This window comes from Pantherophis guttatus, chromosome 16 (genome assembly GCF_059756535.1).
Source record: "Pantherophis guttatus breed Tessera chromosome 16, ASM5975653v1, whole genome shotgun sequence".
In the NCBI taxonomy this organism is placed as follows: Eukaryota; Metazoa; Chordata; class Lepidosauria; order Squamata; family Colubridae; genus Pantherophis; species Pantherophis guttatus.
Window position 1 is genome coordinate 2,540,594 of NC_142078.1, and position 15,066 is coordinate 2,555,659.

The 15,066-nt window shown below is 37.6% G+C and overlaps 1 protein-coding gene and 1 pseudogene across 2 annotated transcripts in view; both read left to right on the plus strand.

Moving 5' to 3' along the window:
- The window catches only part of LOC148111716 (uncharacterized), a 226,491-nt gene that overhangs the window by 89,447 nt on the left and 121,978 nt on the right, over positions 1-15,066 (plus strand).
- Positions 699-14,434, plus strand: LOC148111720 (uncharacterized; annotated as a pseudogene). The gene has a single exon (XR_015730175.1). The product of XR_015730175.1 is annotated as an uncharacterized LOC148111720 (transcript).

The window sequence follows — 15,066 nt, forward strand, 5'->3', positions numbered from 1 at the left end:
GTTCTTCAATCTAGGAACAAGAATTGTCCTGGATGAAATGGAGGCTATATAGATGTTTCCTAAAAAGACATTTGCGAGTTGTAGGCTGTTATTTACTGGAATCCTGGACTGATTTTTACAAATCAGGCAGATATTTTCCTTTGTTTTAAAACAAAATAGGAGAATATTTGTAGCTCAGGATTCAAATGAGGGGACTTTTTAGCTCCCTGAGGCTCCCACACCCTTCCAGCAACTATGATGTTAGCTAGGAAGTAATGAAACGTGCAACGCGCCCCCCTCCTCTCTTCCCCCAACAACAACCCTGTGAGGTGGGCTGCACCGAAAGAGGGACTTGAACTCCGGGTCTCTTGCTTTCTACCCTGGTGCCTTAATCCATGGACCAAACTGGGTCCCCTTTATAGTCTGCTATAAGGTTGCAGCCCCAGAAGAGCCCCTGATCTCCGTCTGCCTCAATACAGAGCCGGGGTGGGGGATGCAGGGTGGAGGAGGGGAGACTGGATCCTAAATTTCAAGGGAAAGGGCTTGTACTGGTGAAAGAGGAGCCCGGATGTTGCAGTTTGGCGCAGGGAATATTGGGAGTTGTAGTCTGTGGGGTCTCTTTCGGGTCTGCAAGAGGCGGGGTCTTGGGCCTGGGGAAGTGGACGCAACCGTGACCCTCTTCTCTTTCTCCCCTGCAGGAGGACGGAGGATGGCAGTGGATGCAGGAAAGAGGCGCCGCACGAGAGGAGGAGGAGGAGAGCGGTCCCAGCGGAGCAGCCCTGCCCAGTCCCGGCACGGCTTCCCCGGGAGACGGCGGGGAAAGGCCAGGGGGCTCCAGGGCTGCAGGAGGGATGAGCCCAGGGGGATCCTGGGAAAGGCGGTTGCCTGGAGGGCGATGCGGGGAGGAGGAAACGGGCAGAGACCCCGAGATGGGCCTGGAGGGCGGAGGTTCCTTCAGAAGACACCCAAAGCCCCGAAGTATCCAGGAGGAAGCAAAGGAACATCAGTGCCCGGAATGTGGAAAATCCTTCAAAAGAAAAGATCATCTTCAAAGGAATCTAAGAATCCACACAGGAGAAAAACCTCATAAGTGTCTGGAGTGTGGAAAGAGCTTCAGTCAGAGAGGAAATCTTTCCGTGCATCAAAGAATCCATTTGAGAGAGAAACAGTATCAGTGCCTGGAGTGTGGAGAGAGTTTCAGTCAGAGAAGAAAACTTTCCCAGCATCAAACAATCCATTCAGGCGAAACGCACATAAATGTCTTGATTGTGGAAAGAGCTTCAGTAGGAGAGGAAATCTGTATGGACATCAAAGGATCCATACAAGAGAAAAACCACATAAATGTCTGGAGTGTGGAAAGAGCTTCAATCGGAGAGGAAGTCTTTACCTGCATCAAAGGATCCACTCAGGAGAGAAACCGTATCAGTGCCTGGAGTGTGGAAAGAATTTCAGTCAGAAAGGAAAACTTTCCCAGCATCAAAGAATCCATTCAGGAGAAAAACCACATAAATGTCTTGATTGTGGAAAGAACTTCAGTAGGAGAGGAAATCTGCACATACATCAAAGGATCCACTCAGGAGAGAAACCACATAAATGTCTGGAGTGTGGAAAGAGCTATATTGAGCGTAGTAGCCTCAATCGACACCAAAGAATTCACGTGGGAGAAAAATGATAAACACATTTGAGTGTGAGAAGACCTTCAGTCACGGTGTATCTCGGGAATTGAATTGAATTGTATATTTAATTTGGCCAAGTGTGAATAGACACATTAGGAATTCACCTAGTGCATATTCATGATAATTATAATAATTCCAATAAGAGGAATTATTTATCTTTACTCCAAATGTGTAAAGAAGACAATAAGGGTAAATAATAACTGCCAAATAAGGGACTTTCTCAGGCTGAATAATAAAGGACTGTTTCAATTGTACATGCTAGATTTTTCAACTGGTCTAAATTGTACCTTTTCACAAGAGACATGCCATTTCCCATGTGAATGTTCTTTTAATGCTTATGCTTAATATTATGGGATGTTACTGTCCATGTCTCTGATGTAAGTGTAACTTGAGCAGAGTGATTTCTTCCATGCAATCAGCTCTTGTTTTGTACTTTTTTTTTCTACTGTATGGAGTATAAAATGAAACCCGATTCTGTGTCCTGGATTCCCTCTTTTCATTAAGGGAAATCTCTTTGCTACAATATTCTAATAAATTGCCTTTAAATTTACAGTCCCAGACTGTATCTCAGGAATTGAACTGAATTGAACTTTTAATTTCGCCAACTGCGAATAGACACACAAGGAATTAGTCTCGGGTTCACAAGCTCTCAGTGTATGTACAAAACATCAGAATAATGATATAATTATAACAATTCGAATAAGAGGAATTATTTATTTATCTTTTCTTCAATTGAGTAAAGAAGGGTTAATAATAACTGCCAAATAAGGGACTTTCTCAGGCTGAATAATAAAGGACTTTTTCTATTGTCCCTGCCATGATGGATGTGAAATGACAGGTGCTCTTTAATGTTATATTTATAAGCTGCTTAGAAGGTTTCACTTCCATTTTTACTGCTTGCCCTTTCCCCTCACACTTAGAGGCTGAGGGTACAGATGCATTTCTCTTCCAACAATCATACAGTTTGCAGTCTACATACAGTATATTTGAAGAAAAATGGGGAAAAGGAATATTTCTGCCCTTTGCTTTATGAGTTATCTCATGGTTACTGTGAAACTCTGTGGATGTATCAATGTAGTGCATGTTATTTCAGCTTGCGGTGCTTGGATTCATTGAATGAGTTTACCAAAAATGTAAATATTGCAGAATATACAGCTTCATGCTACATAACTAAGCTCCATTTCAACCTGAATAAACTAAATTATTAATGTATCTTAAATGGAAAATTATCTTTATGATTCTTGATGCACGTATCTTTTCTTTTATGTACACTGAGAGCATATGCACCAAGACAAATTCCTTGTGAGTCCAATCACACTTGGCCAATAAAAAATTCTATTCTATTCTATTCGAATATCCCAACTTTTTCTATTGTATGGAGTATGAAAAGAAACCCGATTCTGTGTCCTAGGGAGGGACACAGGCGCTGGGAGATCAGATAAGGAGAAGAAGGCATGGATTGGCGCCTGGCTTTTCTTTGTTTTTATTTTCCATGTTTTAATGTGTTGTATTGTTTTTAAAACAGCTTTTGGGGAGCTGCAGTGAGTTGACTGAATGATGGGCAGTTAAAAGAATGCTTTAAGTGACTCATTGGGGACCTCTTTGATCCCCCACTAGGTGCAGAGACTGGGGGTCCCCCAGTTGTCAGGATAAAGTCCCCCATTTCTCTTTCTCTTCATCAGCTAAATCGGCGTCCGCCTTCCTTCAAGCAGCCAGAGGGCGCCTGCACAAGTCCCGAGTCCCGCGTAGAGGTGAGGCAGGGGGGGGCTCCCTTTCATCTTTGGGGTCCGGTCTCTCCTTCGGGGGGCCCCTCCCGCATTCTGGCAGGCAGAGGTTGAGGGGCCCTTCTGGGACTGGGACTCCCCCCCCCATCCAGGCTCCCTCCCTAGGCAAGGTGGGGGGGGAGGTTGGAGGGGCACCCAGGCAGGTAAGAGGCCAAATGGGCATTTTCCCCCTTGCAATACAACTCTGGTAAATTGGCTGCAAATAGAGGGAAGATTTCCCAGAGTCCAGGAGCCCTTCAGAAACCAACCCACCTCTTGGAAGGCACCTTCACTCTGATAACTGACAGTAACTGGCAGTTGAGCCTGCATGGGTGAGGTCATGAAGCCCTCAGAATTCCCTCAGAGATGGCAGGCCTCCCTTGGCCTCCTCCCAAGGCTCACCTGCTCCGCCTTTTCCACACCCACCAGTGCCAGGCAAATGTCTGAAGGAGGCGACCAAACCAATCACTCAAGCTGCCCAGTTCTCCTATTTTGGCACAAAAGGCAGACTGTTGGATGTAGACTGCCTCTGTCAAGGGAAGCTCCACTCTCTCTCTCTCTCTCTTTTTTTTTTTTGAGTATTTTTATTTTTATTTTTAAACAAACAATCATCATTAATCAATCAGTGTAACATCTTGGTACAACATTTATTTAAAAATTTAATTTTTTTAAAAAAAAATTTATTATATTTTTATTGTTAAGGAATAACAAAAAAGAAAAAAAATCAATACAAAAAATCAATAGTAAGGAAAGAAAAAAAAATTTTTTCCCCCAACATGCTATACAAATGGAAAGGAAGTTTTAGGAACTTGAAGTCTTCAATTCTTCCAGAAATCTCTTTGATAAGGTACTGGTGCCGATTCATCCAATCTCCCAAGTGCAAAGTCCACAAATGGTTGCCAAGTGTTCCAAAAAACATTTTCTTTATATATACCACTTCTAATTTTAATATCACAAGTCAATTTATCATTTAATGCAAATTTCCATGTTTCATTGTACCATTCTTCTAATTTTAAGTCAACATTTAATTTCCAATATCTAGCAATTATAATTCTCCCCATTATAACCAAAATCCTCACCAATTCTCTTTCTCCAGTTGTTAATGTTGTTTCATTCAATATTAATAATAATATGGTTTCCAATTTCAATTTGACCCTCTTCTTAATTATTTCAAATATTTCATTTTCTATCCTAGACCAAAAAAGTTCAACCCCATTACATTTACACCACATATGAGCATATGTCCCGAGTTCCACTTTACATCTCCAACACGTTTTATCCACTTTATTATCCATTTGAAAAAGTCTTATTGGGGTCAAATACCACTTCCAAATAACTTTATAATTATGTTCTTTAATCCTTATTGATAATGTCCTCATTATTCTGCTAACCCAATTCATATTCCAATTTTGATCAGAAATTTCAATACCCAGTTCTTTTACTCAATTCTCTTTCATTACCCTTTGTGAATTATTATCAGAGTTAATAATTTTATAAATTTTACTAACTAATCCCTTTGGCCCAATTTCATCTTTTATTATTCGAGATGTCAAATTTTCAAATTCCGTTTCCTTTCTGCTCTCATCGTTCCTTTCTTTGCATTTCCTATTCCATTTATTCATTTGAATTCTTTCAAACCAATTAATGTTTAATTTTCCATAAATTTCCTCTTTCCTCATTTCATTTTCTATAAATTTCAACCATTCACTAATTGTTTCCACTTTCTCTTCTATTATAATCCTCTCTCTGTTACTATTTAATTTCATTGGGCAATTCTCTTTCAGTTTACCTAAATACAATGCGTCTGGTATTAATTTTTTTGCTACTCTGTCCCAATTTTTAGTCAAACTATTTAACCAATAATTGCAAATTTTAACCTTACCTTTAAAATTTTCCAAAAAACCATTTATAACCGAACTTCTTTATTTCCTTCATTTCCAAATTACCCCAAAGTTTAACATCTCCTTTTAAAATTTTTACTACTGTTTTTATATTAAATGCTCTATAATAGTTTAATAATTTTGGAATTCCTAAACCACCTTGTTTTTGGTTCTGATACCACATTTTCTTAATCAGTCTTGGTTTTTTATCCCCATTACAAAATTTATCTAATTTTTTTTGATATACTTCAATGTCCTTCTCGGTTAAAAAAATTGGAAGCATCTCGAATAAAAAGTTAAATTTAGGAAGTAACATCATTTTACATAAAGCTACTCTACCAAACCAAGATAACTTGAGTTTTTTATATTTCCCAATTTTCTCTTCAATTTCTTTTGTTACTATGTCATAATTTAGCTTCTTTAAATTTTTAATTTTAAGTGAAAGTATAATACCTAAATATCTTAAATTATCCTTTATCCTAATTCCAAATTGATTTTGTAATTTTTCTAATTTATTTTCCCTATCAATTTCCATTAATAATTCTGATTTTGCCCAATTTACTTTCAAACCAGTCATATCTTCAAATTCTTCCAAGTGTATTTGAACTCTTTTTATATCATTTGTAATATTATTTAAAATGACAAGAGTGTCATCTGCATATAAATTAACTTTGACGCCTTTATAACCTATTAATTCTGAATCCTCTTCAATCAAAGTTGTTAAAATTTCCATTGCTAATAAAAATAGGGTCGGAGACAGAGGACAATCCTGTCTTGTCCCTGCTTCCAAATTTATATCTTGTGTAAATATACCATTTACCTTCACTCTTGCCGTACCCCTCTGGTACAATTTGGAAATAATATGAATAAATTTATTACCAAATCCTAATGCAGAAATCATTTCTTTTATAGTATCCCATTGTATAGAATCAAAAGCTTTAAAAATATCCAAGGCAAGAATACCTATCTTATCACCATTATTCTCAGCAATATCAATAACATTTAATACTCTTCTAACTAAATCACACATATAACGCCCTTTAACAAAACCTACTTGATTATGGTTTATATATTTATCTATAAAATTATTCAATCTATTTGCTACAATTGCAGTAAATATCTTAGCATCTTGGTTAATCAAGGAAATGGGCCGATAGGATTCAATTTTTTCTAGATCTTTACCTGGTTTCGGGATTAAGGATATAATTGTTCTATTCCAGGACATGGGAATATCATCTCCATGTAATATCTTATTATACAATATCTGTAATTTTGGGATCAAAATTTCTTTAAACTCTTTATAAAATTCTGCTGGTAACCCATCCTCACCTGGAGATTTTCCAAGTTTTAGCTTCTGAATCACATCTTTAATTTCCTCAGAGGTAATATCCTTTTCCATTTTTTCTTTATATTTATTATCAATTTTCTTCTGACCATATTTTTCTAAGAAATTTTTTAATTTACAATTATCAATTTCTTTTTTAAGATATAATGTCACAAGTAAATGCCTTATTCTCCATTATGTAAATAGTACATGAACAGGGTATCAGGGGTTAACTTATTCTTCACCTCTTAATGTATTCATATTTCACCACTCCCATATCTAGCTCCACCCATTGTATATATAAGGAGCTGCATACGTCCATTCTGTGCTTCTATCTGTGAATATTCAGTGAATATAGAATGCCTTATGTAAATAAACAGTGATTTATTTGAATTTATAATTCTCAACTTATTTATTGAGTCTGATCCTGAAAATATCATAACAATCTGGTAGCAGAGGATGGTTAAATTGACTCAATAAAAACTTAAACATGTCTAAAAGAGATAGGCCCAACACCAGGGCATACAGCAAAGAAATGGAAGCGGATCAAGAAATAAGCGATGAGTCCACGAATGCAATTTCGAGAGAATCTGAAGAATACACCACAGACGACGAAGAAATAATAAATGAAGATGATGACCTGGTTGTTACCCTATCACAACCAATGGAATCAATAATCCTGATGAAGGACATTATACAAGACTATGGTAAAGTTTCAGGTTTTAGACTGAATCCAAAAAAGACTAAAATGATAGCTAAAAACATGACACAAGATCGTAAACATGAGCTTGAAAGGAGGGCAGGTTTTGAGACTGTACCTAAGGTAAAATATCTAGGAGTTCAGGTTGCAGAATCAAACATGAAATTGTTTCAGAATAACTATGAGGTGTTGTGGCGAGAGGTGCAGAAAGACATGGAGACTTGGAAAAAACTGCAGCTGTCTCTACTTGGAAGAATAGCAGCAGTTAAGATGAACATTTTGCCAAGATTTCTTTTTTTGTTTCAAATGATTCCGGTGCTTAAAAGTGATAAACAATTGAAAGTCTGGCAAACTGGACTCAATAAGTTTGTCTGGAACGAGAAAAAGCCGAGAGTGAAATTGAAAATTATGCAAGATGTTCCAGAAAGAGGAGGTCTTAAACTTCCAAACCTACAGCTATATTATGATGCAGCAGCTTTAACTTTAACAAGTGATTGGTTTGGAAGTAAAAAGGCTGGAATATTGAATGCAGAAAGTTTTGATCTTGAATTTGGATGGCATGCTGTGAGAAAAATAGGAATTATTCCTGTAAAAGCATAACCTGAGTTACGCCATTTTGAAATCATGTTAAGGTTTTGTTTTACCTTGTATAACCTGATTATATAATTTAGCTGACATTTAAGAATATGAGAAAGGAAATGTGTAATTCCTGTTTTTGAGAAGATGTTTGTTTTGCAGGAAATACGTTCCTGGGTTAACTTGCCCTTATTAATTAAAGGAAGTATGCAATTGATGTTTTTGAGGGGTATTTCTGTTGGGAATTGGGGAATTTCCAGGGTGGAATTATGTACTGCATACGTTATATAAGATGTTATGTAAGATCTGGAACTGATTCCCAAGGTACTTTATTGACGTGTATTCTGAATGTCCTGAAGACTATAAAAACTTGTGTAAATTGTTTTATTTCCGTCTTTCTCTACTTTAGAGAGAAAGTCCCTTTGCAAAGAATAAACTCTGTTACAGGATTATTTCGGTCTTTGTCTCTTTAAAACGATAATGGAATTTACCTGTCTACCACAATTGGCGCCCGAAGGGACTGAAAACATTCTGTCTGGAAGGGATTTCCCTGCGTGCGCACATAACACTGATTTCAGTGAGATGGGGTTATTTCCTTTCCAGCCGGAATTGCTTTTCTATGAACCTTGAGGCAGAGACCTGAATGCCTGGACAGAGAGGAACGTTCCTGAAGACTTCGGTGCACCAGGAGTGAGTATATGTTTTCTTTTTGGTGGTTTGGATTTGTGTATGTTTGTGTGTGTGGCCTGTATGATTTGTGTGTATAATTAGTGTAATACAGGTTGGGGAAAGTATGGGGACTTTACTAGGGAAAAGTGCTGCTGAGACTGAAATATCCTCCATCCCCCATATCTCCATTAGTGGTTAGAGGATTGGTTGGAAGCTTGTACAAAGGTATTAGATAAGGTGACTATGATTAATTATTGTAAGGAGGTTTGGCTGACGTTTGTGTTGATACAGCCTAATTATAGGTGGAGTAAGTTTGGGGAGTCAGACCCATATTGGATCAATGCTTTGAAGAAAGTTTTGGTGAAAAAAGAAGTTGAAAGTTCAATTGTTATATGTTGAACCTCAGTTCCATGTTCAGTAGTTTAACTCCTCTTCCCCGAGAAGTTCTAGAGTTTTGTATGGGAAGGAAGAAGAAGAGGAAGGTTGGGATCCTTTAGCTTATGCTACATGCCCACCTCCCCCTCCTTCGTATAATCCAAGTTGTGGGTGAAATCGATGTTGTTGCTGGGAGCCGAAAGGAAGAGACTTTAGCAGGGCAGTAATATAGGCAGTTGGAAAAGGAGTTGGGTGAATTGTTAGTAACTGTGAAACAGAATCCATCCACTTCTCCTCATGTTACATGTTCACAAACTAAAGGAATGTTTCCTTTAAGAGGAATGTTGAATGGTATTGCGGCTTTTGTGAATGAGTCTTTGACATCTTCTGATCTGGAAGATTATAAAAGAAATATGCCGTCTTTCTAAGCGGATCTGATTAAGTTGTCTGAGTCATTGGATTTGTTCTTGAGACCCAATCTGTATACTTTTGCAGAGTTACAGTGTATATTGGGTTGTTTGTTCTCCCCTGAGGAGAGGTCACAAATTCGAAAGGCAGCTATGGTTTTTTTTTTTGATTAAAAACCCAAGTGGGGGCTGTTCAGCCCGTTGCTGCAGATGTTAAGTCTCCATTAGTTGATTCTGGTTGGAATAATAATAATTTAGCTGATCGGGAACAAATGGAGGGAGTTAAGACAGCTGTACCTCAAGGAAGAAACAAAAGTTTTTGAGGTGGAACAGTTGTGGGAAGAAACACCGTCTGTGTTTCTGGAAAATCTTAAGGACAATTTGAATAAGCACACTGGTCTTTCTCCTGAAACGCCGGCTTATGAGTCCTTAATGAAAATGAAATTTGTGATGAAATCATGGCCAGACATACAGAAGCTACTACTGATATTGCTGCTCTGTTGAAAGAAGCTTAAAAGGTCTATGTGAATAGGGATGAGGCCAAGACTAGAAGAGGAAAAGGTTTTGTGAAACTTCGATTGCAATGTGGCGACAGTGTCCTGGAATTGGGAGAGGATCACTCCAGTGGAAAAAAGTCTAGTGTTGGTGGATTGGAAAGCAAAAAGTGTATTATACGTTTGGATGTGATATTTGTTCTAGAAGTAGGTCTTAATCTGCTTGGGAGAGATGCATTGTCTCTTCTGGGATGTGAGCTTGGTATACAGATCTTTATTGTTCTTGGATGAGGCAGAAAACTCTGTAGGAATGTAGTAAGGAAGGTTTATTGTTCTTCTTACCTGAGGTTGAATGCGAATATTTTGTCTTTGATTAATGTGATGTGATGGTGATATGTGTGTGCTGGCTAATTAAGTGACCTTCTTGGCTTAAGTCTGGAGCTGTGGAGGACAGGTGTGGTTAGGGCCCAAAATCAAGTTTTTGATTAAAAACCGCATCCTGAAGTTTTCCACTGCTTGAGGAATGGGCTACAAGATGTCAAGGGTAAAACTGAAATGGGTATCTGAAGGGATGGAACCTTTCCAGGTTTTATTCCAGGTTTGCAAATGTTGTTAAATGGTGTGTGTGTAATGAGAGTTGTTTAGGCAATAGAGCTCATTGTCTTGAAAAAATAATAATAATGAGAATGAGAGTAAAGCTCCCTGAAGTATTTGTATTGGTAGGGAAAAGGCATGTGTGCGTTGGAATACACTAAAAGGTCTGATTGCAGAATAAATATGAGTGTATGTGGTAAGCCCTTAAATGGGGGTGGTAAGGTGATCCTGATATTTGTGAATGCCTGTGCATTGAACCCCTGAGAAATTTCCTTTTGTATATTGAAATAGTGAGTGGCAAGAGTTTGTTGTTGTAGTTGTTGTTATGTTGTAATAGCAAGTGTTTAAATGAGCAAGTGAGAGATGAGAGAGATCCTATGGAGAAGTAGGATTAGGTAGCGATATTTGTGATGTTAATTAGAGACAGGAGTAGTATTTTTCTTCTCTATATTTCCCCCGTCTTTTTGTTCTGAATAAGAGAAGTGAGAAAGGGGGGAGGGAAGGTGCGGTTTGTTTTCCCTTTTACACATTTTTTTTTCCTTTGTTGAGTTTGTCTGAGAGAAAGGAGGGGCGAATGGGTGATTTGATCCTGCATTGTTTCTGACTGCATTGGCAGCTATGCAGATGTATTTCCTGTTCTGCTTTAGAGAAGTGACATTGAAAGTTTGAAAAGTTTTTGGGAGTAGAGATCCGGAGTACCTCTATTAGGTGATTTTCTTTTGCTTTTTGAAGTTTTTTATTACCCTCTTTTATGTTTTTGTGTCTGTGTATTTTGAATGATTTTGAATGCTGAGAAGGAGATTTCTAGATACTAGATACTGGATAGTCTGGGGAATAGTTGACTATGTTATTTTAGCTTAGTGTTGTCTAGGTAAAGGATGTTTCCTTGAGGGGAGAATTACTGGTAGAAGGTAAAGATGACTTTTGGTCTGGTTAGCTAGGAAGTTACTTGTAAATTAGTCTGTATAGACTTGTGAATTTAGATTAAGCTTTGCATTTCTTTGAAGCTTGTGGAAATAGTTTAGCTAATTTTTGATAGAAGTGTGGTGTGATTCCTCTGAAGTGGGGAGAGTTGAGTATTTATTGAGACTCTATTGATTTATTGATAGTTAATTTTAAACTAAGTTGTTAGGAAGAAAGGTTGAAGGTTGAAGGTTGAAGAGTTGAAGAAAGTAATAATATAGTGTTGCTCCAGTGTTATGTTTGCCTGGTTTAAGGAAAAATTTCCACTTGTTTGTAGTAGTGGAAGATGGTATAGCCAAAGGAATGTTGGTTTGCATGTGAACTGGGAACTAAAAAGGTGGTGCACAAATGCTAGGTTTTTAAAATTGTTTCAAGAGAGTTTGGTTCTCTTGACCAATAGGAGAGAGAGATGGGAAGATGTGGAATGAAATTGTGTGGTTATGAATAAATGAATTGAGAATGGGATGAGACTGGATGAGATGCAGTTGTGAATGGAGACACTATTGAGATATTGGAAGGTGGAAAGTTACCGTTTGAATGGTCAGTGCAGATATGTGAGGTTTTTGCTTTATTGTAAGCATTGCACATATTAATTAATGAGGTAGGGAATATTTATGCTGATTTAAACTATGCTTATGGTATCTTACATACTTTTGGGATAATCTGGATTGAAAGGGGGTTGATATTTAGTGAAAGGAATTGCGATAGGTGGAAATTATCACAGCTGTTTTAAAGGCAGCTGGGTATCCTTCTAAACTTGATATTATATAAATAGTGGATGAAGGGGTGTGTAAGTGAATGGGAAATGGATTACTAAAATGGAGTGAGAATTTTTACTAAAGTTGTGATGTGGAATGTGATTGAATGAGTGCATGAGGGAACCTATTGGGGAACGCAAGCACTTATTGATTTTATTAAATGTATATGCATATATGTGTCTAGGGGTGTGTATACAATAGTTATACAAATGGTACGGAAATGAATACATTGTGTATGTAAAAAATGTGTATGTAAAAAATATGTAGAGATTTGACCATTTGGCCTTTTCAATGAATCTAAGTAGATTACATTGAAATGCTGGTGGTGTAACCATTGATATATGTAATAATAATAGTGGATTATTTTACTGGATAGGTTGAAGCCTTTCTTTGTGTAAAGATAGGTGCTCAGAAGATTGTTAAATCATATTGGAGCGAATAATACCCAAATATAGTGATAGGGGTATACATTTCATTGTCCAAGGTGATGAAGGTTATGGAACAATTAGGAATTGATTGGCAATTACATTTATTGTTTATGCAAAGTTCTATAGGGTGTTGTGAATGTGCTAATCAGATAAGTAAATCTATTGTTTAAAAATTAATGTTAGAGTTTCAACTACTTTGAATGAAGTGTTTGCCTTTAGCTCTATTAAGAATAGGAACTAGTCCTAGGAAAGATCTGGGGATATCTATGTATGAAATGATGTTTGGATGGCCATATGTGGGGAAAGTTGAGATGCCTAGGATAGAATTGAAGGATGTTTTTTCTGAAAATATATATACAGGGACTGTCCCAGTGTTTTTCTCATTTAAGGTAAAAAGGACAGAATCTACCTCTTGATTTCCAAGCACATGAATACAAAAATGGAGACTGGGTCCGATAAAAGCCATTACTGAGAAGAAGTTGCAGCTGGTGTGGAAAGGACCGTTCCAAGTTTTGCTGACTACTGAATCGGCTGTAAGGACTAAGGAACAAATTTGGGTATGCTATTCCAGAGTCAAGGGATTGGTGGCTTTGCCTTATGGAAGGACAGTTGCTACGGAACCTGCAAACCCTCTTAAATTGACTTTTTGATGACAAACCTTTAGACGATTGATGACCAATGGATGGAAGAAGAGTTTTATGAAGAGATTTGTATTTGGCTAGGAGTGGTAATAATTCTTGTTGTGTTTTTGATTGTATTGAGGAAAGATATTATTGATTGGTGTAAATCTATGTTTTGATATCCAGTGGATGTAAGTTCTCCTTGATTGATTGATGTTGGGGGAGCTAGTTCACTAGGAATAATGGGATTTTTTTGTGGTAATGTTTGTTATTCTACAGGTGTGGATAGGAATGGGGATTTTGGCTGTGTTGTCTAGTTACTCTATAACATGGTAGCAGCTATGTTTCCATACTGAATTCGAGCACCGTTATTCTTTTATAGAAACACCACTAACTCTAATAGACACCACTGAGGAAGCTGAGATATGTATTAAGTCATCTTTTGAAGATGGTGTGTGCCAAGTGCAAACGTACATATGAGATAGTTCCTCAATACATTGGCCTTACAAATAGGATGGAATTTTTATATAAGCAATGTACTGAGCTATTTGGTAATTATATACCTTCATACAAGAAGTTTTGGATTTTGGAGGAAGGGTTACATTTTCTATGTCTAAGGATACAAGTTCCCTCCAAGTTAATGTTTTTATGTGGTAACATGGTATTGACCAAATTACCTATTGTATGGAGAGGAGTTTCTATACTGTTACAGGATATTCTTAGTTTACAGAAATAAAAGATAATGAAGAGGAGAATTGGGGATTGTGAGAAAAATAGGAATTATTCCTGTAAAAGCATAACCTGAGTTACGCCATTTTGAAATCATGTTAAGGTTTTGTTTTACCTTGTATAACCTGATTATATAATTTAGCTGACATTTAAGAATATGAGAAAGGAAATGTGTAATTCCTGTTTTTGAGAAGATGTTTGTTTTGCAGGAAATACGTTCCTGGGTTAACTTGCCCTTATTAATTAAAGGAAGTACGCAATTGATGTTTTTGAGGGGTATTTCTGTTGGGAATTGGGGAATTTCCAGGGTGGAATTATGTACTGCATATGTTATATAAGATGTTATGTAAGATCTGGAACTGATTCCCAAGGTACTTTATTGACGTGTATTCTGAATGTCCTGAAGACTATAAAAACTTGTGTAAATTGTTTTATTTCCGTCTTTCTCTACTTTAGAGAGAAAGTCCCTTTGCAAAGAATAAACTCTGTTACAGGATTATTTCGGTCTTTGTCTCTTTAAAACGATAATGGAATTTACCTGTCTACCACACATGCTTACTTATTTTATGATGACAAAGTTGATAAAGTATTTAAAAGTCAATGTCAGCCTCAGCTTTTCTGCTTTAGCTGCCATAAGAAACGGGGAGGGATTAGGTATGGAGCAAAGGGGGGGAAGAGAGCAGGAGGGGGTTTGTCTTTTTAGGAGGGGACTTCGTGGGAATCGAAACTGGATTTCAGAAGGGGATGGCTGACCAACTGTCTCGACATTCCTGATGGATGACGCTGCCAGACGTGTTGCCACCTGACCTTTGGAAGACCTTTAGATTGGCTGAGAAAATATAAACACGAGGGGGGGAAGAAGCTTAGTAGATGCATTTCGCGCGTTTTGATCACTTCCAGCTTTTCCTGGGCTGTTAATCTTTCATATTCAGTAAAAGTACCAAATTCTTCAAAATGCTTGAGTTTGGGGTTTTCTTTCCTGGATACTGAAGGAAGCATACCTGACATTAAGCTGGAAGTGATCCCAGTCATCCCGGACAAAACCCGAGGGGACTGAAAATCCAAAGTATGTCAGATCGAGGGAGTGATGAAGAAGGGAAGATGGGGGCAGCGAGTTCAACCGCCCTCCAG